The sequence below is a fragment of the Schistocerca cancellata genome, chromosome 1, assembly GCF_023864275.1.
Source record: "Schistocerca cancellata isolate TAMUIC-IGC-003103 chromosome 1, iqSchCanc2.1, whole genome shotgun sequence".
NCBI lineage: Eukaryota > Metazoa > Arthropoda > Insecta > Orthoptera > Acrididae > Schistocerca > Schistocerca cancellata.
This window is the reverse complement of record NC_064626.1, coordinates 384,821,371-384,848,591: the sequence shown is the minus strand read 5'-3', so window position 1 is coordinate 384,848,591 and position 27,221 is coordinate 384,821,371. Positions and strand designations below refer to the sequence as shown.

At 43.0% G+C, this 27,221-nt stretch overlaps 1 protein-coding gene across 1 annotated transcript in view; it reads right to left on the bottom strand.

Moving 5' to 3' along the window:
* LOC126175356 (uncharacterized) overlaps window positions 1-27,221 on the bottom strand; it is a 280,513-nt gene that overhangs the window by 28,083 nt on the left and 225,209 nt on the right. The gene's annotated exons all lie outside the window — the stretch shown is intronic.

The window sequence follows — 27,221 nt, the reverse complement described above, 5'->3', positions numbered from 1 at the left end:
TTTAAAAGGGAAATGGATAGGTTAAAGTTAGATATAGTGGGAATTAGTGAAGCTCGGTGGCAGGAGGAACAAGACTTTTGGTCAGGTGAATACAGGGTTATAAATACAAAATCAAATAGGGGTAATGCAGGAGTAGGTTTAATAATGAATAAAAAAAATAGGAGTGCAGGTAAGATACTACAAACAGCATAGTGAACGCTTTATTGTGGCCAAGATAGACACGAAGCCCACACCTACTACAGCAGTACAAGTTTATATGCCAACTAGCTCTGCAGATGATGAAGAAATTTATGAAATGTATGATGATATAAAAGAAATTATTCAGGTAGTGAAGGGAGATGAAAATTTAATAGTCATGGGTGACTGGAATTCGGGAGTAGGAAAAGGGAGAGAAGGAAACATAGTAGGTGAATATGGATTGGGGCTAAGAAATGAAAGAGGATGCCGTCTCTTAGAATTTTGCACAGAGCATAACTTAATCATAGCTAACACTTGGTTCAAGAATCATGAAAGAAGATTGTATACATGGAAGAACCCTGGAGATACTAAAAGGTATCAGATAGATTATATAATGGTAAGACAGAGATTTAGGAACCAGGTTTTAAATTGTAAGACATTTCCAGGGGCAGATGTGGACTCTGACCATAATCTATTGGTTATGAGCTGTAGATTAAAACTGAGGAAACTGCAAAAAGGTCGGAATTTAAGGAGATGGGACCTGGATAAACTGAAAGAACCAGAGGTTGTACAGAGTTTCAGGGAGAACATAAGGGAACAATTGACAGGAATGGGGGAAAGAAATACAGTAGAAGAAGAATGGGTAGCTTTGAGGGATGCAATAGTGAAGGCAGCAGAGGATCAAATAAGTAAAAAAGACGAGGGCTAGTAGAAATCCTTGGGTAACAGAAGAAATATTGAATTTAATTGATGAAAGGAGAAAATATAAAAATGTAGTAAATGAAGCAGGCAAAAAGGAATACAAACGTCTCAGAAATGAGATCAACAGGAAGTGCAAAATGGCTAAGCAGGCATGACTAGAGGACAAATGTAAGGATGTAGAGGCTTATCTCACTAGGGGTAAGATAGATACTGCCTACAGGAAAATTAGAGAGACCTTTGGAGAAAGGAGAACCACTTGCATGAATATCAAGAGCTTTGATGGAAACCCAGTTCTAAGCAAAGAAGGGAAAGCAGAAAGGTGGAAGGAGTTATAGAGGGTTTATACAAGGGCGATGTACTTGAGGACAATATTACGGAAATGGATGAGAATGTAGATGAAGATGAAATGGGAGATATGATAGTGCGTGAAGAGTTTGACAAAGAACTGAAAGACCTGAGTCGAAGCAAGGGCCCCGGAGTAGACAACATTCCATTAGAACAACTGACAGCCTTGGGAGAGCCAGTCTTGACAAAACTCTACCATCTGGTGAGCAAGATGTATGAGACAGGCGAAATACCCTCAGACTTTAAGAAGAATATAATAATTCCAATCCCACAGAAAGCAGGTGTTGACAGATGTGAAAATTACCGAACTATCAGTTTAATAAGCCACAGCTGTAAAATACTACCGTGAATTCTTTACAGACAAATGGAAAAATTGATAGAAGCCAACCTCGGGAAAATCAGTTTGGATTCTGTAGAAATGTTGGAACACGTGGGGCAATACTGACCCTACGACTTATCTTAGAAGAAAGAATCAGGAAAGGCAAACCTATGTTTCTAGCATTTGTAGACAGAGAAAGCTTTTGACAATGTTGATTGGAATACTCTCTTTCAAATTCTGAAGGTGGCAGGGGTAAAATACAGGGAGCGAAAGGCTATTTACAATTTGTTCAGAAACCAGATAGCAGTCATACGAGTCGAGGGGTATGAAAAGGAAGCAGTGGTTGGGAAGGGAGGGAGACAGGGTTGTAGCCTCTCCCCGATGTTATTCAATCTGTATATTGAGCAAGCAATAAAGGAAACAAAGGAAAAGTTCGGAGTAGGTATTAAAATCCATGGAGAAGAAATAAAAATTTTGAGGTTCACCAATGACATTTTAATTCTGTCAGAGACATCAAAGGACTTGGAAGAGCAGTTGAATGGAATGGACAGTGTCTTGACAAGAAGATGTAAGATGAACATCAACAAAAGGAAAACGAGGATAATGGAATGTAGTCGAATTAAGTCAGGTGATGTTGAGGGAATTAGATTAGGAAATGAGACACTTAAAGTAGTAAAGGAGTTTTGCTATTTGGGGAGCAAAATAACTGATGACGGTCGAAGTAGAGAGGATATAAAATGTAGATTGGCAATGGCAAGGAAAGCGTTTCTGAAGAAGAAAAATTTGTTAACATCGAGTATAGATTTAAGTGTCAGGAAGTCACTTCTGAAAGTATTTGTATGGAGTGTAGCCATGTATGGAAGTGAAACGTGGACGATAAATAGTTTAGACAAGAAGAGAATAGAAGCTTTCGAAATGTGGTGCTACAGAAGAATGCTGAAGATTAAATGGGTAGATCATATAACTAATGAGGAGGTATTGAATAGAATTGGGGAGAAGAGGAGCTTGTGGCACAACGTGTCTTGAAGAAGGGATCGGTTGGTAGGACATGTTCTGAGACATCGAGGGATCACCAATTTGGTGTTGGAGGGGAACGTGGAGGGTAAAAATCGTAGAGGGAGACCAAGAGATGAATACACTAACCAGATTCAGAAGGACGTAGGCTGCAGTAGGTACTGGGAGATGAAGAGGCTTGCACAGGATAGAGTATCATGGAGAGCTGTATCAAACCAGTCAAAGGACTGAAGACCACAACAACAACAACAACAACAACAACAACAACAACTGTTTCCAGTGATTATTCCCCAATAGTGTAAGCAGATAGTAAAGGGTTGCTATGATTATTTATGCGCAATAGGTTCATTTGTTTATGTCAAGGGACAAATGCCAATCCTTGCCCGTTTTCCCACAATTTTATAGTGATGCAAATTCTCTATACACAACAGCATCCATGAATAGCCTCATCTTTTGACCATTTGGTCATTTTCTGCATAATAACGGTCCTATAATATTCCCTTGAGGTATGCCCAAACCTCTGTTTGCGTCTGAGACTTTCTCACCGTGAAAAACGACATTCAGTGTTCTATTTGCTAGCAACCTGCGTCACCTGCACATTATTCCACTCACAAAGTTAGTCTGCTATTCTGGACATTCATATTTTGTTTACTATGCAACACTATCGAACGTCTTCCGCAAGTCGAAGGAACAAGGCTTCAACTTGTGTGACAGGATCTGCTTCCTTCCGAATCTCGTGGACGAACGTAGTAATGTGGGTTTGACAAAATCGTTGATAGCGGAATCCATGTTGATTCCTACTGAGGAGATTTTTCCGTCTTCAGAAAGGCCGTAACATGTGAGGTTAAATGTGTCCCAAAATTCTACAACAGATTGACGTCAGCGTAAGCGTGAAGTTTCCTGCAGTAGACACGAATTAATTTCACTTAAATCATTCTGTACATATGCCTCCAAACATTTGATGGATGTAACTGTTTCCAGTGATTATTCCCCCACCGTGTACGCAGATAGTAAAGGGTTGCTATGCTGATTTATGCGCAATAGGTTCATGTCAAGGGACAACTGCCAATCCTTGCCCGTTTTCCCACAATTTTATAGTGATGCAATTTCTCTATACACAACAGCATCGATGAATGGCCTCATCTTTTAACCATTTGGTCATTTTCTGCATACTAACGATCCTAATGCTATCAACTCGGAATATGTCCGTGTCGCCAGCATCAAAGGATCAACCGCGGACTGAAACGGAGCCGCAATAGTTTGTTTAATTTTTTACATCGTGTTTCCTTTGTGAAGGCTACTGGACGTTACAAAAGTAAGTATCTAGCTAGCGTTGTGGAAGCAGGCTAAATAACTGATGATAAATTCGCGTAGCCTAATGCGCCGAAAACATCGCTACAAATGTTTGTAACACTGATATAAGAAGGAAGAGAAAGATCGAAAATCATTTTATAGTGATACATGCCGTGTGTGCGTGGGGGCAGTCACTATGTGCACGCATATGTTGTTTCGGTTTTACGAATAAATCGATGTTTGGTGACATTCCGGCAAAGAGGGCAGTATTTAAAACTTCCTCCATGGTTTCACACAACTTAACGATGAACGATCTAACGCTACCATAGAGAATAAGTTGTCCAGCGTTGAGCAACTGAGATCTAGCACCTCGAGCATAGTGCATAATTTACGCTCTCTCTCTCTCTCTCTCTCTCTCTCTCTCTCTCTCTCTCTAAGCGGGTGGGAGTCGCAGTCTTAGCATAAAATTAGAGACTGAAAGATCCCCTTGTACTGTCTTTGACCAACCCACCCTGCAACACCGTTATCGATTTAATCTGCAGTTGACCTGAAGTAGACCGCTACATTCCGCATCTCGTGAATGAATGGAGCTTGCCGAGTCCTCGCTAAAGTGCACAAGATTTCTCCAGATACGCCCATGTGGATGAGGTTAACACGCCTTATCAGCGTATAGTAACAGATCTGAAAGTGTTTTAATAGCAGACGATTAAGAAGAACAAGAAACGGGTGGTTTTTATGCTTGATGGAGTTCTAGACGGATGGAGTTCGAAGCATTTTACTTAAATCGACCACGCTACCAATTTTAAAGTATTGTTCTAGTGTCTGGGATCAGTACCAGGAGAGTACTGTTGAGAGAGAAACATAAACAGATGCATTCCTAAGGCTATATGGTTCTGCACTTAAAACAGGCTATAATGTTAGATCCCTTCAGTTTCTGACCTATCAGTTGTGTGGAATGCAGAGCTGTTAATATCCCAATGTAAGAAATATATTTCCAGCGCATGAAATAATCCTTCTTGCAGGTTTCTCTACGGTAAACTATGGTAACAAACTGTAAAATTAAAAAACTACTTCCTTAAAACATCGGGTCTGTGCGATACATGCGCAATATAGCTTTCCAGAGATGTATACCGTCCACTGCACACATCCGATAATGGTTCACAAATTATACTATGCCCATATCAGTCCTATGTAAAATGATCGTTAGTAACGACATACCCCTTACAAGGAAACAAATAGCAGCGGCGTCTGACATGTGAAATAACACATTATGCCGCCACTAACTCTGTAAACAGCACATCTGTCAAGCTGATGTATACATGGGGATTGCTGTGTCTCACAAATATCTATCAGTAACTTAGAATCATCTTAGTTATGAAACTGAATTCTAGATTTTATACCCAAGATGCGACAGGGAAATGGAGTACATCGCATAAATCTTCGTTTGTTTAGAGAAATGTTTCGAAACAGGATGGTCACGTTTCATCACACATGAAATGGAAGTCCTCTAATAACCGAGAGGTTTGCTGTTATCGATCGCAAGTAGACAGTGCTCTAAGTCACAATATACAAAACATGTGGTTGTATACAAGTCAAACACAGGCTATGTCAGGTGACTGATGCATCCTGACATACCAGCAGAAAAAAATGGTCAAATGACCTGCAGCAACATATCCCTCTCTAGAACATCATCAGTCTGCCATTAAATCGTACCTCGCTACAGCTCCATCTCAATCAATCACCCCTTCCACTCTCTGTTATCCTTTAACCCAGATGCATGTAGGTTTAGAGGCAGATGGTTCTCTGTTTTCCTGAAAAGCATCAAATACAAAGTCAACTCGCATGTATCACTGTTACCTCAATAGACATACAGTAGAATGCTGCCTCGATGGGAAAAAAGTGACTGTTTCCCTGTTGCCCTCCGCTTCCATGTCGATGTTTTCTCGGATTCCTCTTGCCATCACATACTTCTCCCCATGTACAAGAATTGTTCTACGCCAACCAGAAGACACGCAATTACTTCCTCAATTTCCCCACATTTAGTGTATTTTGCCTCAATTAATACGTATTTTGCGCTATTTTTCGCAATTCTATCGACTTTTTTATGTCACTTCTACCCAAGCGATCATGTCATAGCATCTCATTCCATCTTCTAAAATTCCTTGTAAATGTAGTACAGCTGCCAACACCTAGCAAAATGCACTGTTTTTCTGATCGGGAGGCGTGGTATAGCACTGTACTCGATCGCATCAAGTCGCCTCCACCCACAGATTCCACATTTGCAGTGCACTTGCTCTGTTTTCTGTGTGTCTGTGTATGTGTATGTGCATGTGTCGCATCTTGGGTATAAAATCGAGAATTCAGTTTCATAACTGAGATGATTCTAAGTTAGCGATAGGTCTTTGTGAGACACTGAAATCCCCGTGTATACATCTGCTTGACAGATGTGCTGTTTACAGAGTTAGTGGCGGCATGATGTGTTATTTCACATGTCAGACGCCGCTGCTATGTGTTTCCTGTAAGGGGTATGTCGTTACTTACGATCATTTTACAGAGGACTGATATGGGCATAGTATAATTTGTGAACCACTATCGGATGTGTGCAGTGGACGGTATACATCTCTGGAAAGCTATATTGCGCATGTATCACACAGACACGATGTTTTAAGGAAGTAGTTTTTTAATTTTACAGTTTGTTACCATAGTTTATAGTAAACAAACCTGCAAGAAGGATGTATGACATGCGCTGGAAATATATTTCTTACATTGGGATATTAACAGCGCTGCATTCCACACAACTGACAGGTCAGAAACTGAAGGGATCTAACATTATAGCCTGTTTTTTAAGTGCAGAACCGTGTAGCCTTTTAACATTACCCTCCTGGTACTGATCCCAGACACTTGAACAATACTTTAAAATTGATAGCGTGGTCGATTTAAGTAAAATGCTTCGAACTCCATCTGTCTGGAGCTCCATCAAGTACAAAAACCACCCGTTTCTTGTTCTTCTTAATCGTCTGCTATTAAAACACTTTCAGATCTGTTACTGTACACCAATAAGGGGTGTTAACCTCGTCCACATGGGCGTATCTGGAGAAATCTTGTGCACTTTGGCGAGAACTCGACAAGCTCCATTCATTCACGAGATGCGGAATGTAGCGCTGGTCAGCTGCAGATTAAATTGGTAATGGTGCTGCAGGGAGGGTTGGTCAAAGATAGTACAAGGGGATCTTTCAGTCTCTAAATTTATCCTAAGACTGGAGAATGCTTTGAGACTCCCTTCTGCATAGGGATAAATCATAAATTATGCACTATGCTCGAGGTGCTAGAAATATGTAGAGTGCTGTCTGGTATACTTCGATGATGTATATGTTCGAGAATTAACAATGATTGGGCATACTGTACAGTCATCTATCCATGGTCGAGGTGTTAGAAATATGCAGAGCGCTGTCTGGTATACTTTGATGATGTATATGTTCGAGAATTAACAACAAATGGATGTACTGCACAGTCATCTATCTACGTTTGTAATGGTACTCGCAAAGTAGAGCATGGGCGGTTTAGCGATGATACTGAAACTGGGAAACATGCTGTCGCATCATTGGTCAGTGTTGAAATTACTGTAAAATTGCTAAAATTGTTCGCACTATCAACTGAGATGCTTATTGTTACAGTACATCGACGGTGTCTTTCCATCCCATCCGTCCACTGGTACGCTGTTGGTTACCGCATAATGATTGACTGACATTGTTTGTTTGAGACTGAGAAAGAGTTATGGTGGAGGGGCAACACCTTCTGGGGATGGCTAGCACCGAAACAGTGATCGCGTACATGGCTGCAATATGAGGAATCAGTCAAAATGGAATGCAGAGCCATCAGCTATTCCGCACTGTGACAGATAACTTTAAATGTAGAGCTCGTCAATCACCTTAGGACTGCAGTTTGGAAACGCTCCACGATGCTGCCAAACTCTTCCAGTTTCCTTATGTTGTAGCTGTCTTTTATTTAAAACCATCCAATGTGTGTGGTGTGTTATGGTAGCAGCAGTAACAAAATTATTTACACCATGCGACGCCTAGTTTTCTGCAAGAGGCAGTGTATCAGAACGCGTTAATATCAGTTTAGAACCCAAAGCAGACCTCGAAGTCGTGGTGGAAAGACAAAATGCACGGCAGTGCACAAAGCGTGTTACAGTAGGGAAAAAAAGAAATGTTTCAAACAACGACAGAAGGCCACAGGGATCGTCTCTTGCAACTTACAGTATGGTATGTGGGATATGGCCATCCTCCTATAGCACAGGTGATGCAACTTTAAACTGATCTGTGCAGCGGATCAATACCTGTATATTTAATAGGATTTCACAAGTGCTCGGTGCCAGCAAGCATACAGAGACTCGGTAAAAATCTTATTAAGTTCTTTATCGGATGAAGTTGGTGCACCTTTAATAGTTCGTAATTCTTCTCTGTTGATTGGTACAGCATAACAATGATAGCATGTTGGTGTGAGAGACGTGAATGGGTCCTGAGGGACACAGATCTGCTTCGGACAGCAGTCCCTGTATGTAGTTTGGGGATGCACCACAAATGCAGTAGCAATATCCTCATCCTTCTCCCGGTTCCCGTACTGTCTTTATACTACCTCGTGTTGCAGGAGCAGGCTCCATTTGGCGCTGACCTTACAGATTGTACACGGTTGGCGGAGCTATGACAACATGTTCCCATTTCCACCGAATGATCAAAACACGGTCCTGTCGCACTAACTCAGGTCACTCTGTTTCTACATGGGTTGCAGAAGGTGGTAGATACAGCTGTCTCCGACTTCTACTCAGTTCTGACTTAAATTAAAATGGTCACATGCAAAAAACTGCACAAATGGCAGAGGTTCCAAGAGGCATACAGACTATCTAAAATTTTACTATAGCAGACAGGTTCGAGAAAGGTGACTCGTTTCGAGATATGAGTGTACCAGAAATATAATTGACTTGCGGCTGTAGTCATTAAACGACTTCTCCATCAGATACAACATAGGTATGTGGTTGAATGGAAAGACTTGATTCCAAATCATAGACATCACTTCTACTGCAAAGCGCAGCACTAGAGATCTGAAAAGCTAGTGTACATTTCTTACGACCTCAATCAGCACACCATCTACTATTAGTGATCGTTTTCAATCAGCCATTGCCTATAACTCAGTGGATATATCAAGGAACCTCTGACGTGACATCGAGAGACAGTGACGGGATAAGTTTCTAGTTACTCAGTGGTTTACAGCACGTGCCACCTCGCTAAAGTTTCTAGTTTCTAGAGAAATAATTTCGAGTCTATATCTTTGGAATTACACTTCACAAGCAATACTGCTACGCAAGCGATATTGTTGTGTGCTTGATATCGAGAAGTATCGCGTAAATGGTATAATATTTTGACAAACCATGTGAAAATACATGTGATCTTGTAATCCCGGGGTCTGGAGATGGGTGTAGAAAATAAGCAAGGAAGCAAATAGGTCGAGGCCAGAAACAGTGGTGCCTTTGTGCCAAGGGGAACCGACCCATCCTTTGCACCACAGTCTTCGCGGTATATGCACAGATGTCTGGTGGTCGCTACTGCGTGTCCTATCACGAGGGAGGTATAGATTCAGCACATCGATAGTTGTAAGGGGAATGAAAGTTTTTTTTGCGTGAAAATTATGAGCACTATAGATACTGAAATTCGTTCCAGAACGACAGTCGTAAAGAGGAGACATATCCAGTACATTGCTCTGTGTCAGACTGCGGCAACAATCCTAATATTTAACTGCAGTTACACTGACAAATATGTGTCTGGTTCCCAATATTCTTGTGAGTCAGGAGATTGCCATAGAAAGCACAACAGCAAGCAAGCAGGTTGGGGCCGGAAACAGCATCTCAGCGGCCTCCTTCGTTCCGAGACGGGGCTTGCCCTTCCTTGGTACAACAGTTCACAGACTCTGAGAAAGATTCTGGCTAAAAATGTTTTGGCTCGTGGCTCCCCTTGTCGGACGAATAGTGAACTAATACCCAGTTTGCACTGAGTCACCTTGGAGACCACATGTGTCGTGTGTATACTATGTGGAAATTTGAGAAGATTCAATAAGAGGAGTGTTTGCGCTGGGAGTATTGATAGTGTTCGAACTCCTACCACTCAGGTCCTCCTGGGATGTGGGGTCGTCCATGACCGGCTGGTCTCTCTCTGGTTGACTTGCTCTTCCACAGCTGTGGTCATGGCCTGCATTTATGGCGGCAGTTTCCTCTATCGGCGCTGCACAGCGGCACGGTGAGTACTGGGATGTATTTGGCGATCTGAAGACCACTTTTGCAGGGTTTAGCGGTCAGTGCAATATGGCGATCTGTACAAAATAGTTTTGTTGCTGAAAGTCTCGTCTGCAAAAAAAGAGGCAGGCAGTGCTTCCTCACCAGCAGCATCAGTAATTTGGCGGGTAAATTCAGTAAGAGCCAATTAGAATGCTCCATTCATTCACAAGACATCGTTTTTGCTGGGACATAGGAGCCTCTACAGACTGGTTCTATCAAGATGGAGGCAAGTTATCTACAGAAAGTTGTGAGTGTAAGGTGATGTATTCTTTGTTCAGATGTTCAAAGACAAGTTGAAGCAGACCACCCTTCTCTGGAGTGATGCTGTCCCTCATCCAATATTGTGGTATTAGGGCATCTCCAGACCAGTACCTGTAGGGCACCGGAAATTCCAGTCATGCTACGCACACATCTCATGGCGACGCATCAGCCTCCCTGGGCAGGTAAACACTTGCGCGTGGCCGATGCGTCTCGCGTGTCCCCTTAGGAACGCTAGGAACAATGCACCCTGTGCTATTCTGGGAAGCATTGCAACACATTTCTCTATAGCGCATTCAGAGAGGGGGGCTTGGCTGTTATTTACATAGATCTGCGACGTCATTACATCATCGAGAACCTTTTAGCTGCGTCTGCGAGGCTGAGTCGCTATGCAAACATTTCTCTCGGCTCTGGCCCGGCAGGTACGCCTCAGCCACAGTGGTTAGGTGAACACACGCGCGCCCAGAGTGTGACTTGGCTCTTCTTTACATAGACATGTGACGTCAATGTAACAATCAAAGAACTCTAACTGTATACCTGAAAATAGACGCGACTTTCACTTACTGGCTGTGGGCGGTAGCGGCCTGAGAGCAATGGCTCGCACCCCTGCGTTCGTCTCTCTGGCAGTGGCTTGTGTCCGGCTCGCCCTGCAAAGCGCCTGTGCAGCGTCGGCGGTGTCAGCATGTGCGCGCATTGGAACAGTTCGCTGATACGTCGTGGTTGACAATAGTTCGAAAACGTTTCTTATGTGCACTGAGTGTTTGTGCACTGTATTATTTTCGGCTGTTTAAGCGTTGTGAGTGTGTTTGCAGAGCCTTTTACATGCATCATTTTACCAATTTTACGCATAGTGAACGTGTCTGTTGCATTACTTTGTGAACACGTCTTTAGGCTGTGCAATGCATTATTTCGACATTGGGCGTGTTTTCAGAGTCTTTTACATGTGTTATTTTGGTAATTTACGAGCTGTTTTCGTGTCTGCACAGCAGTGTGTTGCAATGTTTCGGTGATTTACGAGTAGTTTGCAGGTCTGTAGGCTCTGTATTGTGACCCCAAGCATGTCAGAGCGAGTGCTTTGTATCTGTGTAATAAATGTACTACGTGAAATCCGTCCCTATAAATTGTTCCAAAATAAATAAAGTACATTCCTTCCTCTCTGCAGAAGCCCAGGACAGGCTGAGTCCTTTTCCCGCCATTTTTGCCCAGGCTGCCATGGGATGATAGCGCCCTCTGGTGGCATACTGTGTACTAGGACAGTTGGACTCCAGACCTCATTGTGGACACACTGGATGAGCTACTGTCTCAAATTGTTTAAATAAAGATTCCCTGCAAAATAAAGACTTACGTCCATCCTATCCAGCGGCCCAGCACAGGCTGAGTCCTTTCCCCGCCAATTCCTAGGAAGAGGTGGTGGTCGGATGACTTAGGTTAGTGAAGATAGCCCAAGTGACGCTTTTGCCCGCCACTTTCTTAGGTTACTGGAGGTAGCCTAAGTGACCTTTTTTCTGCCATAATTTGAACTTTCTTCTGGGGGAGGGGAGGGGATGGGGTTAGGTTAGTGGAGGTAGCCTAATTGACCTATTTTCCCACCAAAATTTGAACTTCCCACCATGATGTCATTTCGACGTTGCCATATCTATCGCCGCCATGTTGAATAAATTTGGCAACAATGCAGAGTGGGGTGACGCCGCCCTTGCCCACTACTTGTAAATGCAAACTAGGTGAAGATGGTCTGCAATGGACTAGTTTCTTACTGGATGTTACAATTCTAGCTACTGTCTTCTGAAGGCGCTCTTACAGTCTGCTGAATGGCGCCACAGGTATAATCCACAACTAATCTGGATGTGAAAGAGTACACGGTACCTTGTTAAAAGATGCTGTGTTGTTATGATATGTCTTAACTCGTGAAAGCTTCAACATGCAGGCGCAATGTGTCCTTGTCATGTAAGCTTGCTGTCAATTGGAAAACCAAGAAGTTTCAAGCACCTACAGTATTCAAGAACGTGGTGTCATCAACACTACATAATAGCAATTGTGTTCTTCTTCATTTATTTTTATCGTGTTTATTGTGAACCACTCTTTAGCCATAATGATTATAAAATCTACTTCTTGAATTGACAGATTGAGACCTTGCACTTACATAGATTAGATTAGATTAATACTAGTTCCATGGATCATGAATACGATATTTCGTAATGATGTGGAACGAGTCAAATTTTCCAATACATGACATAATTAAGTTAATTTAACAACATACTTAAGTTAATATAACAACTTTTTCATTTTTTGTGTTTTTTTATTTTTGTGTTTATTTTTTATTTTTGTTTTTTTATTTTTTATTAATATTTTTTTTTTAATTTATATCTAAAAATTCCTCAATGGAGTAGAAGGTGTTGTCATTCAGAAATTCTTTTAATTTCTTCTTAAATACTTGTTGGTTATCTATCAGACTTTTGATACTATTTGGTAAGTGACCAAAGACTTTAGTGCCAGTATAATTCACCCCTTTCTGTGCCAAAGTTAGATTTAATCTTGAATAGTGAAGATCATCCTTTCTCCTAGTATTGTAGTTATGCACACTGCTATTACTTTTGAATTGGGTTTGGTTGTTAATAACAATTTCATAAGAGAGTATATATACTGAGAAGCTACTGTGAATATCCCTAGATCCTTAAATAAATGTCTGCAGGATGATCTTGGGTGGACTCCAGCTATTATTCTGATTACACGCTTTTGTGCAATAAATACTTTATTCCTCAGTGATGAATTACCCCAAATTATGATGCCATATGCAAGCAACGAGTGAAAATAGGCGTAGTAAGCTAATTTACTAAGATGTTTGTCACCAAAATTTGCAATGACCCTTATTGCATAAGTAGCTGAATTCAAACGTTTCAGCAGATCATCAATGTGTTTCTTCCAATTTAATCTCTCATCAATGGATACACCTAAAAATTTGGAATATTCTACCTTAGCTATATGCTTCTGATTAAGGTCTATATTTATTAATTCACTGTACGGAACTGTATGTACTGTGTCTTATCAAAATTCAGTGAGAGTCCGTTTACAAGGAACCACTTAGTAATTTTCTGAAAGACAGTTTTGACAATTTCATCAGTTAAGTCTTGTTTGTCAGGTGTGATTACTATACTTGTATCATCAGCAAAGAGAACTAACTTTGCCTCTTCATGAATATAGAATGGCAAGTCATTAATTAACGTCATAATAAAGTTGTATCGTCTGCGAACTCAACTTTTAACCCCTAGTCATTTACAACTATTAATAGAGGCCCAAACAAAGATCGCTGGGGCATCCCACATTCAAGTTTCTGTTCAAATGACATTGCTCCTGAGTGGGCACCGTCTTTTGAAGACTCCCGCTTGCTCAGCAGAGCTTTGTGTGATATGCAGCCTACTGCTTTCATAATATCTCAGTATTAACTGAATGAATTTCTTTTCATGTGCCTTCACTGTCTTTCTGACAAGAACAGTCACTTCTGTAGCAACGGACATTCCTTCTACACCTATGTCTACATGATTACTCTGCAGTTCAGAATTAAGTGCATGGCACCTTCAAGCTTTTTCTCTAACGTCCTGCTCTAGAATGGCGCGCTAGAGAAACGAACATTCAAATCTTTCCAGCGAACTCCGATTTCTCTTATTTTTTTATGATGATCATTTCTCCCTGAGTAGGTGGGCGCCAACAAAATATTTTCGCATTCTGAGGAGAAAGTTGGTTATTGAAATTTCATGATAAGATCCTACCGCAACGAAAAACGTCTCTGCTTTAATGATACCCACCCCAATTTTCGTATCATATCCGAGGCACTCTCTCCCCTATTTCGCGATAATACAAACGAGCTCCCATTCTTTGGACTATTTCGATGTTCTCTGTCAATGCGGATCCCACACGGCACAGCACTACACTACACCAGAAGAGGGCAAACAAACGTGGTGCTAGCGATGTCTTCAGTAGACCTGGTGCACTTCTCAAGTGCTCTACCAATACATCGCAGTCTTTGTTTCGATTTCCCCACATTATCTATGTGATCGTTTCAGTTAAGGTTTTTGTAAGTGTAATCCTCCAGTATTTAGCTACATCGACAGCCTTTAGATTTGCGTGATTTATGATGTAACCGAAGTTTAGCGGATGTCTTTTAGTACTCGAGTGGATGACTTCACAGTTTCCATTATTTAGAGTCAACTGCCACATTTCGCACCACACAGATATCTTGTCTAAATCATTTTGCAATTGGTTTTGATTACGTGATGACTTTACAAGATTTTAAATGACACCACCATTTGCAAACAATCTAAGTGGGCTGCCCATATTGTCTCCTAAATCGTTTATGTAGATCAGGAACAGCAGAGGGCCTGTAACACTTACTCGTGGAACACTAGATATTACTTCTAGTTTACTCGACGACTTTCCGTGAATTACTGCGAACAACTGCGACCTTTCAACCAGGAAATCACAACTGAGATGATACTCCACAGGCACGCAGTTGGATTAGAAGTTGCTTGTCAGGAACGGTGTCAAGAGCTACCCGAAAATCCAAAAATATGGAATCAATCTTATACCCCCAAACGATAGCACTCGTTGCTTCGTGATAATAAAGTTATGTGGGGCGCTCAACTGCGCGGTCATCAGCGCCCGCCTGATGATGATAAAGTGCTGGTTGTGTTTCACAAGAACGATGTTTTCTGAATCCGTGTTGGCTGTTTGCCAATAAATCGTTTTCTTCGAGGAAATTCATAATGTCCGAGTACAGTATACGTTCCAAAATTCATACTGCGCACCATGGAATAGGCTGTTACTTTCAAAGTAACTGAGAAGTTTCCAGAATGAAATTTTCACTCTACAGCGGAGTGTACAATGAACCGATATTTACTGCAGATTAAAACTGTGAGCCGGGCCGAGACCCGAACTCTGGACCTGTGCCTTTCGCGGGCAACTGCTGTACCAACAGAGCTACCCAAGCACGACTCACGGCCCGTCCTCACAGCTTCAATGCCAGTACCCCGTCTCCTACCTTCCAAACTTCACAGAAGCTCTCCTGCTAACCTTGCAGAACTAGCACTCCTGGAGGAAAGGATATTGCGGAGACATGGCTTAGCCACAGCCTGGGCAATGTTTCCAGAATGAAATTTTCACTCTGCAGCGGATTGTCCGCTCAAATGAAACTTACTGTCAGATTTATCTGCCAGTAAGGTTCCATTAAGAAGTTGATTTTTCATTACAGATTCCCTCACTCTAGCCAGTAAACGAATGACTGATGTTAGCCTGTTGCTTGACAGATCAGGTGGACCACCTCCTTTGTAGACTGGTAATAGGACTGTCGCTAGTGGTCCTTTACCTGCGACTGTGCTTTGTTGGACGGTGATTGTTATAATTATCTTAACTTATTTTGTAATTCCTGCTTACGGTGTCGCAAGTGACAAAATGTAACAGAACCCTGTATTACCAAAACTCACAAGATAAGGAGAACAATGGTCAACGCCACCATATTCGTTCCAGTTTTTAAATGCGTTACTGCCTAGGAAAGAACGGAAAATGTTAAAATTGGTAACATCAATTCCTCGAAAATACAGAAATTTCTAGCGCAATTGTTATGTCTGCGACTGTCGTTCTTCAGAGGAGCTTGCCGTACACGCAGGAGTATTTATCACAAATGATGCATAAGTTACTATTCTATAGAAAAAATTGTGCTTAAAAGTAGGTGCTATTCCTCATTTAACACCGGTTTACCAAAATACCCATCCAAGACATTATGCAAAAGGAAGCGTCAGCAGAGGCACAAACGAAAAAGAAAAGTCATTAAGGAGAAAACAATAGGCCAGACTAAATTGCGAAAGCGGTGTTTTTTAACGCAGCTCATTAATTAACACTGATATTTACACAGATCCACAAACAAATTGAGAAAAAAATATGCCGGAGAACGTCAAAAACAGCTTAGAAAACGACTGCTTTGTTTATCACCTGAGAGGGTGCATGACGCTTTGTTCAAGGTGAAAATCTGATCTAAATTTTCGTAGCTTTAGAGTCAAAATTCTGATATGCCCGACTCCTTCATTGCTTTCACTAGATATTATGGTTGTACTGCAGGACAGACACTGTTCACATCCTGCTCAAAAGTAATATTCTATATTTTTATATATGTAGATAGAGTCGCCGCGGAAAACTATTTTCGGCAGTTTATTGGTCAAAGGTTTTATGAATCATTGTCATCCGTACAAACTTCAAAGTTTTTCTTTCTTCTCCCTGAACTTCATTTCTAAATTTCTCCTTGGTTTCCGTTACTTCTTTCTTAATAAACAGACTGAATGACATGGGGTTAGTGTACAACCCCGTCTCACTTCATTCTCAACAGCTGCTTCACTTTTATATCTTTCGACTCTTGGAATTGCAGTTTCGTTTCTGTACAAGTTGTAGATAACCTTTCGTTCCCTGTACTTTATCCCTGCAACCTTTAAAATTTCAAAGAGTGTATTGAAATCAACTTTGTCAAAAGCTTTCTAAATCTACATGTCTACAAACGTACGAGGGGCGTTTAATAACTAATCAACATATTTTTTGTGATGTTTAAAGCTTTCCCGGCGTACTGATTTTTCCATAAAAACACGGGAGAGCTGCCGGCTGTCAGTAACGTCCTGCCACGATATTTCGGCGCAGAGCCTTCTGGCCATCTTCAGGTGTGTACCACTGTAGCAGTACTGGCGAGTACGCGCTGAGATCTGCTATTTAAAGCCATACTGAGGTGACTTTGCGCATGCGCTGCTCAGCGTGCGCTTTCAAAAACAGCTCAGTGCGCTGCGCCTCGCGCCCTCAACTGTGAAAGCTTGGCGTATCGATATCAGGTCGATTTTCATCTTAATGCAGATAACTACGTCGACTACAAAGTTTCGCTGCTAACCCCTATCTCGATTGATGAGAGTCTCGTTGTCAGATAATCTTATTTCCACAGGTTCATTGATAATCCAGCTCCAAAAAGTTTGATGTAAGGGCCAAAATTTTTGTGTCGTCGTAATTCATGGAGTGGTCTGTGGAAATACAATGTTCGGCGATTGCGGACTTGGTGGGTTGGAGAAGGCGAGTATGCCGTTGGTGTTCCACAATGCGTTCCTGCACAGTTCGTGTTGTTTGCCCTATATATGATTTGCCGCATTCACACGGAATTTTGTAAACACCTGTTTTACGGATCCCACCAGTGATGAAATTTTGGAAGGAGGGCGAAAGATGACTCTCAGTTGATACTTTCTCAATATTCTGCCTATCTGTGAAGAAATATTCCCAATAAATGGGCGTTCTCAAAACCTTAATCCACCGTGCCCATACCATCTCTAACGCTGACAAGTCTTCAAGCGGAACTGGACGACTTGCAAAAAGTATTTCTGAAGAATGGCTTTTCAACTAGGCAAGTGAACAGAGTGATGCAGACCGATAAACGACGGAACAAGGAAGAGGAAGAGGCCTTCAGGTCGACTGCTTATCTACCATTTATTGGGAATATTTCTTCACAGATAGGCAGAATATTGAGAAAGTATCAGGTGAGAGTCATCTTTCGCCCTCCTTCCAAAATTTCATCACTGGTGGGATCCGTTAAAGACGACCTGGGCCTGCGTAAATCAGGTTTTTACAAAATTCCGTGTGAATGCGGCAAATCATATATAGGGCAAACAACACGGACTGTGCAGGAACGTATCGTAGAACATCAACGACATACTCGCCTTCTCCAACGCACCAAGTCCGCAATTGCCGAACACTGTATTTCCACAGACCACTCCATGAATTACGACAACACAAAAATTTTGGCCCATACATCAAACTTTTGGAGCTCGATTATCAATGAACCTGTGGAAATCTCATCAATCGAGATAGCGGTTATCAGCTAAACTCTGCTTGGAATCCTGTTATAGAGAAACTTCGTAGTCGACGTAGTTATCTGCATAAAGATGAGAATCGATCTGATATCGATACGCCAAGCTTTCACCGTGGAGGGCGCGAGGCGTAGCGCACGGATTTGTTATGAACGCGCACGCTGAACAGCGCATGCGCAATATCACCTCAGTATGGCTTTAAATAGCAGAGCTCAGTGCGTACTCGCCCCCCCCCCCCCCCTCATCGGCCTTTGGCTCGGGAGTGTCATCTTTGTGCCGCCACTTTCGTGCAGTGTTCTACAGTGAGTGTTCCGTGTTGTGTTTTTTGGGAAGTGTTACGAACGGCCATCAAACTGTCGCTGGGTGTGCCTTTTATCTCTTGCGAACAGAAACCAGACTGTCGCCGTGATTTTTTAATTGTGTGTGTACTATGTTACTTGTCTGATTCCTGTGTCTTTTATTAACGTTGCCAACCCCTTTTGCTTTCTGTTTTAACTTTCCACATTTTTCCGCCATTTTACACTTGAGGTCACCGTTTTATCGCCTGTTTTTCTTGTTTCTTTTCTTCTTCCGTTTTTTTAAAAATAAGTCTGTAGGCTGTAGAGCAGCGTACTAAGCTGCTGCCAGCCCGCCCCCTTGGGGGGGGGGGGGGGGGAATTGAAAATCAACAAAGGGAAAAAAAGGCGTACTCGCCAGTACTGCTGCAGTGGTACTCACCTGAAGATGGCCAGAAGACTCAGCGCCGAAATATAGTGGCAGGACGTTACTGACCTCCGGCAGTTCTCCCGTGTTTTTATGGAACAACATATTTTTTCTCGGTCTGTTTCGGTTGACAAAATGCGGAATTTTTTGTGAGGCATTGTAGAACATTCTCGCTTCAGCCCCTATAGATTCGTGATTTCCGATAGGTGGCGACGCTATAATAGCCTTCAAAGTGGCGTCTGTAACGGAGGTACGTGCCAAGCATACAGCTGTCACTGAGTTTCTTTTGGAGGAAATCCAGAGCATGGCGGATATTCATAGGAGCTTGCACAGTGTCTACGGAGATCTGGCAATTAACAAAAGCACGGTGAGTCATTATATCGCAATAACGTCGCGCAGCCCTATCCGATCTCCCGTGTGTCAGCAGGCCCTATGACTCCTACAATGTGATCGTCGCCACAAAAATTCAAACAAACTATTCCTTCTCCATGGCAACGCAACGCCTTACAGAAGTCTGCGCATCCGAGAGAAGCTCTCAAAACTTCATTGGACTGTTCTTCCTGGCGGCCGCTGTGGCCGAGCGGTTCTAGCCGCTTCAGTCTGGAATCGCGCGACCGCTAGGGTCGCAGGTTCGAATCCTGCCTCGGGCATGGATGTGTGTGTGATGTCCTTAGGTTAGTTAGGTTTACGTAGTTCTAATTTCTGGGCGACTGATGACCTTCTAGGGGACTGATGACCTCAGATGTTAAGTCCCATAGTGCTTAGAGCCATTTGAACCATTTTGAACTGTTCTTCCTCATCCACTCTACAGCCCGGATCTCGCACCTTCCGCCTTCCATCCGTTTGGTCCAATGAAGGATGCACACTCCGCGGGAAGCAGTACGTCGATGATGGGAAGGTCACTGATGCAACAAGACATTGGCTCCGGCGTCAACCAGTAGACTGGTACAATACGGGCACACAGGCCCTCTCATAATGGTGGCGTAAGTCAGTCGCATGGAACGAAGAATACGTTGAAAAATACGATTTTGTATCCAAGACTGGTGAAAAATATGTAGTATCGGAATCCTGAATAACCAATCTGGTTTCAGAAAAAATTGTGTTGCATTACTTACTGAACGACGCTCGTAAGTTTTGCTCTCTTCAGTCCATCTTCTAAGACCTCTGGTCTTCCTACTTTTCTCTAGAACGCAAATTGCCCCCCCCCCTTCCCCCCCCCCCCCCAACGTCAGCTTGTACGTTTTTCCATTCTTCTGCAAATAATTCGAGACAGTATTTTGCAGCCCTGACTTAATAAACTAGTTACGTTACACACTACCCATCCCTGGTAGCGCATTTCCTCTTGTACTCGCTAAGCCTTCAGTGTCGCTTAATCATCTAATCAGCATTGTTGTCAACCTACGCACCGTTTATGGAAAGACTCTCGTAGAGCGGGAGTTAACCGTGGCTGCAACCTGCGGCCGGCGCGTCGCTATAAGAGGTGAAGCGTCGCGAGCAAACAGAGCAGGGCCAGTGGCAGCGGCGCCGGCAGGAGCAGGGCACGGCGCCCTATCTGTTTGCAACAATTACGCGCGCCGACTAACAGCGTTTTCCGGCGAGTTATTCGGCCGTCGCGCCGTCCGCAGGAGCCGGCCGATCCGGTTAGCGAACAATTGCGTGGTGTTTGCGCGCAAACTGGACCCTGATTGCGCTAACCGCGCGCCGAGTGTCCCGCCTCGGCTCGTTACTGCGATGACCGCCGCGTCGGGCCGGACGCGGCCGCTTCTCGTTACGAGACCGCCTCACGCGTCCAAACTGACCAGTCAATACGGCCGGCGCATCGACATCAAAGACTCATCAGCTGCCGAGCCATTCTGTTCCCACAGTACAAACGTGGGCCCAGTGGGCTGGCAGGTTTGTCGCTGGTCAATACTCAAACGCTACAAATTTCTCTTAACTACCGCACTGTCGGACTACATTATTATGACTACTTTCCAGATCTGATGATTACGGCTCCTAGCCCGTCAGGTCCATCTCGTGGCGCGAATTTGCGATGCATGTACGTATGTGGATGATCGCCGTCTGTCTCGCCAGGTAAATCTGTGACGCCTAACTTAGCGTCCATCTGTCGAAGAATTGACGGCCAAAGTGACGGGAAAGCTTCGCCAATTGTACCCACGGCTACACCCGATGACAAGACTCCTACGGGATGTTGGATTCTTTCTGTACAAGAGGCTGCTGCTTCTAGTTTTGGAGTATGCGCCATTTGTCGGTGAAAACATGATCGTTTGCCTACTGCAGATACAAAGTCCAGCTGTCCAACTTGCATTGATTTTCCCTCACGATTTCCTGATGGCGGAACTCAATCAACTAGACGGAATACCTCACCTCCGAGAGACGTTTAAATGCATGGTCAATCACTTCGATGAAAACCAACCTTCGCTACAGAGTTCAGCGTCACGACATTCTTTGCCACATCTACTGCCGAAACAATAATGTTCCTTCCGGCGTATTAAAGTACATTTTTCGTGTGTTGCTGGTCAATACCAGAATCGACCGCCAAGAGAAAAGCCATATAATACACTTCGTTCACCATAAGAACAAACCTGATGCCAACAAACGCAAACACGATGACTGGTCGCCAGCCGTAGGTCTCGTACACTGGTGTTGTTCCGCTCTTGGAAGTAGGTCCAACTTATGTATTAGATATTTTATTACTATATCAATGTAAATGAAACTTTGAGATATTCTGTTGTATTAACAGGCATCAACGATTTTCTTGATCATACTTTAGCTACGTAGTATTTATTTCAAAAATCGTGTACAGTCACAGTCTCCGTAAACGCTACTTGTGCTCCGATTGTCTCGCTGTTCATACGTACCGTGAAAATGGGTGATACAGCTTCCTACTTCGTAATGAAACATGCGGGCGGAACACCGTTAATGGCGAGAAACAAGTTTTTCTTATTGTTTTTCACAAGATTACAGAAAAAAAATCAGCTTTGACGTTGTTTGAGAAACACTATGTCCTAAATATAAGGGTGGGTATTTTCATTATACAGGGTGTACATAAAGTCCGGGAATACTTTCAATTATTTATTGCACAAGAACTAAATACTGTACATATGTCAGTCGGCCGCGGTGGCCGAGCGGTTCTAGGCGCTTCAGTTCGGAACCACGCGACTGCTACGGTTGCAGGTTCGAATCCTGCCTCGGGCATGCATGTGTGTGATGTCCTTAGGTTAGTTAGGTTTAAGTAGTTCTGAGTTCTAGGGGACTGATGACCTCAGATGTTGAGTCCCATAGTGCTCAGAGCCATTTTGTACATATGTCATACATACTGCATTTTGAAGAGAAACTCTGAAAGTTTATTTTACGAACATTCGATATGCGAACCATGTTCCGGCAGACGTCAATACGGTAATCGAATTCTTGCGATACCCGTGCTAGCATGGCATCGTCGACTGTGGCAGTCGCTTCCCGTATTCTCTCCCTGAGCTCTGCTGCATCACGTGGTAGAGGCGGTACATACACCAGATCCTTAATGTGTCCCCAGAGAAAAAGTCACACGGAGTGAGATCTGGTGATCGGGTAGGCCATATCATGAAACAGCTGTCCCCTTCTGTAGCACGGCCGAGACATAAATGCGGCAGCTCCGTGTTCAGGGACCCACGAACTTCACGATGAAAATGGGGTGGAGCGCCATCCTGCTGAAAGAGGAACGGATAGTCCGATTGCATTTGAGGCATCAGACATTGCCGCAACACTGCTGTAGCACACTTGTTTTTGTCGAACTCCAACAGACAGAAATCTCACTCAGCACCTGAACTCCAATGTTTGCGACTAGCGCTATCGGCAAATTACCAAAGTACGCTGTGGCGGTATACGTGGAACAAAAAAGCTTTCACGGTTCCTCTTCAAAATGTCATATGTTTGATATCTGTACAATGTTTGGTTTTTGTGCAATAAATAATTGAAAGTGTTCCCGGACTTTATGTATTGCGTAATAGATAGCGTCACAGAGAGATAAACGAGTGTACTAGCTGGTGGCTGTTCCAAACCCGTTGTGGTCTACAATTTCTTTTTTTTCGGTTTGAACACCTAAATCGTTTAAATATGGAATTCTTTAAATATATGGCAATTAACTCACACATAAGTATCATTTTTTCAAGAAAAATGCACGTCTACTGGTTTCTAATTACCTTCATTCACATGCCAATTCTGGGTTGGGGTTGTTTGGGGGAAGAGACCAAACTGCGAGGTCATCGGTCTCATTGGATTAGGAAGGACTGGGAAGGAAGTCGGCCGTGCCCTTTCAAAGGAACCATCTCGGCATTTGCCTGGAGCGATTTTAGGTAAATCACGGAAAACCTAAATCAGGATAGCCGGACGCGGGATTGAACCGTCGTCCTCCCGAATGCGAGTCCAGTGTGCTAACCACTGCGCCACCCAAATTCTGGTTTTCATTGCAAATACACATTCTTAATTATCGACATTTTATAAAAGATTGTCGAAGTTAAGGAAACATTATACAATTAAACGTTTTGGAGAAAAATGAAAAATCAAATACTCTTTGTTTGAATATATCCATTGTTTTACAGGACAGACGTGATCTCACGCGCCAGAGTTATAAGCGTCGTTGAAACATGGAAGACAATAATTTTCGCGGCACACTGTAAAAATGCTGCATTTTTATAGTTGTCACCTTAATACTGCAATCTGAACCCAACACAATTTATATGGAGCCAAGTTAAGGGATTAGTTGCGGGAAATAACTAATGTACGAAGCTTTGTGACAAGTCACTGCCGAACGATGGCGAAATGCAGCACAGCACGTCATGAATGGAAAGGAGGAAATGTGAACTTTTTGGTGGCTTGGGATTCTGTTGCTGATCTTCTCGTTATCAACGTAGCAGTATTGAAATGTATTCCTCGGAGTCCAATCTGGAAGAGTTCAGAGATTCCCACACAACTGACCACAATACACTCAGTGCCTTCAATATTCACCTACATGTGAAATCTCAGCAGTGCGCATTAACGCCGCACCTAGCTCGTGCAGAAAAATCATCCTACAATACTATGTTAGCTAATTATCGAGAGCGTGTTATGTTTTCCGCCAGATCACCTACGAAGTGTATCGCCTGGGTTTTACATATATTATTTCCTTCTGTCTAAAATTAAAGACATTGAAAGCTGTATTGTTGTCTGCTCGTCTCTTTTTATGTCTTCACTGCAACTGTTCACATCACTGCAGGTTAGTTGGACCATGTGGCTGGCCAGTGCTGTCACAGTTAAATACGCCGGTAAAGCTGATGTTCCGTATTATCGCGGAGTCGATGTACGTGTAACGCACAGCATAAAACGTATCCTCATTATTGTATTTGACTGTACTCGAAACAGCTTGGCTTTCGCTCCACGTGAAACGAAAAACAATGAGGTTCCAAATGGTTCAAATGTCTCTAAGCAGAATGGGACTTAACATCTGAGGTCATCAGTCCCCTGGAACTTAGAACTACTTAAACCTATCTAAGGACATCACACACAGCCATGCCCGAGGCAGGATTCGTGCGGTTCCAGACTGAAGCGCCTAGAACCACCCGGCCACCACAATGAGGTTCCAGCAAACGCGGAAGAATACATGCTGTAATATTTACACGAGGTTTATTCTTATGATGAACGGAATGTAGTATCCACGGCAATGTCTGAAGGAAAATCCGAGAGGGCTAAGCCTCCAAGGGAGACCAAAAACGAAAATTTTCACCAAAATAAAATTCTCTCTCTCTCTCTCTCTCCCCCCCTCTCTCTCTCTCGCCCTCCTCCCCCCCTCCCCCCCAAAAAAGTCTTACACATATTCTCCCTATCCACAAATAAATGGAACCCAAACAGAAAACCTAAGCTAGGGCTGAAATTATCATAAGCTCTCTCATCAGTCCACTCTCTCCCTTCAAGAACGAGACGGAGGGGTGGGGGGAAATTGCATGTGACATTAGTACACTGTACATCTCGAGCAAGTCATCGCACGCAGTAGAATCATAAACATATGAATTTATACATACACTAAGCTTTGATATCGTTTGTCTGGTACTTATCGCCCCCCGCACTTGCCCGGGTCCAGACCAACGTTTCCAACAGGTTCTCCTTACTTGTGAGGCAAATGCTGGAACTGGTACTATTCTCCCAAATGTTCCGAATTGTGACTCCCTTAGCTCCGCTATCAGCTTGTCCGGTATTAAGCTGCAAAGTGGAGATCATGAATGTGTTCTGTATACTTGCTTTAAACCCGTCTGTGGGTCCTACGACGTCATCTCTGAACTCCCTGTCTCCGTGCTTTTAGAGAGGCGACTCGCCCGTTTAATTGAAAACTCGTCGCTTGAGTCTGTTCCGTGGTACAAGTGTGCTGTAAAGCGTAGAGGAGAATGACGATGCATGTTCGGAAGTGTAACAATGGGCTCGCGACATTGCTGGCACATACGCAACCGTTGGACATGACGTTCATTATACAGAAGTATAACGACTGATCGATTAGCGGTGAATATTGTTCTGTCTTATATATATATATATATATATATATGTGTGTGTGTGTGTGTGTGTGTGTGTGTGTGTGTGTGTGTGTAAAATTTTTTTCCAAGACTGCTGTAAATCTACTTCAATATCTGAGAATATTTAACAACTACAATTTGACACAATTTGACATACACATACTTCCGACAAGCAACCGAGTCTGCGATGACAGAACAAGAAAGCAGGACATGACATTGAAGTGTATTCTTTAAATCATGATTATTTACCAAAATAAATTTACAGCAGTCATCGAAAAAATTACAGTAATGAATGATAAGCTATGCAACTTGCTGTTAGTCCATAAACACAAGTTACCATAATCAGAAGTATTAGTGACTTTTTGTCCCGGGGCATAAAGGTACCTTTGCTCTGTATCCTGTTTTTGGTTGATGGAGCACACTGGTTTCCTCTTAGTGGAGTGGAATATAAACGTATACTACCATTTTGTTTGCATTGGGGCGAACTTTGTATATTTCTCATCTGAAGCGTGTATTACAAAAAAAAAAATGTTTCAAATGGCTCTGAGCACTATGGGACTTAACTTCTGAGGTCATCAGTCCCCTACAACTTAGAACTACTTAAACCTAACTAACCTACGGACATCACACAAATCCATGCCCGAGGGAGGATTCGAACCTGCGACCGTAGCGGTCGTGCGGCTCCAGACTGTAGCGCCTAGAACCGCTCGGACACCCCGGGCGGCCGTGTATTACAGCATCGAACTTATTTCAGATCTCACTCTTCCTCTAATGAAATAAATTTGTAACTGTAAACACAACATCACTTAATTTGCGTCTGATACCCTCCCAAGTCTCAGCCTGGTTAGAAGACATTTGATTTCGAGAATCAAGTCATTTTCACGACTACCACTCCTGTGCGCTTCAGTAGGAGAGACGTAACAACGTGTGGGGAAGTACCGCAGCGCCATACTCGTGAAACTGTGAAGGGAGGGAAGGGGCTACCGTAGCACTGCCGTAAGAGCGGCGCCTGGATTTTTAATGTAAGCAACCCTCAACAACTGGACTCGTACTCGCTCCGTTTCTGATCTCTACTGCAACGTCCGGCTCTCCAATGGATCTTTACTCCAACACCTGCACAAGTTAGAGCTTCGTCTTCTAATGCAGCTTCAACACATTCGTAATCTCTGAAAATGGAACCCAACGCACATGTTTCGTTCATATCAGATATAACCCACTTCTCTTCATCCATTCTCACAATAACACTTCTGTGTCTCTTCTCTTCTTTCATCTTTACAATACTGGTTTGACCTCCATTCTAATCACACATACCCCAAATAATAACCTGTTTTCCTGTCCACTATTTTCCTGTACTCTACGAGGTCTGTCTATATCTAAAAAGTATCCGACCTTTGATTTTCTCGCACAAAACAGAGACGATAGCGCGGTGCCACTGTACACAATAAAGGAAGAGACCTTTATGCGCATGCGTGAATTTTGTTCCCGCCTTTCGGCGCTTCAGTCGCTGCCTGTCGGTCTCTGAGTCAAGATAACTGAACATGTTGAGCAAAGATACTGCATCAAATTTTGTCAATAGCTGTGATTCTCAAAGCGAAACAATTCGTAAGATTCAGCAGGTGTTTGGAGAAGATGCGATGGGTGTAACACGATTCAAAAATGGCCGCACATCAGCGGAGAGTGACCAGCGT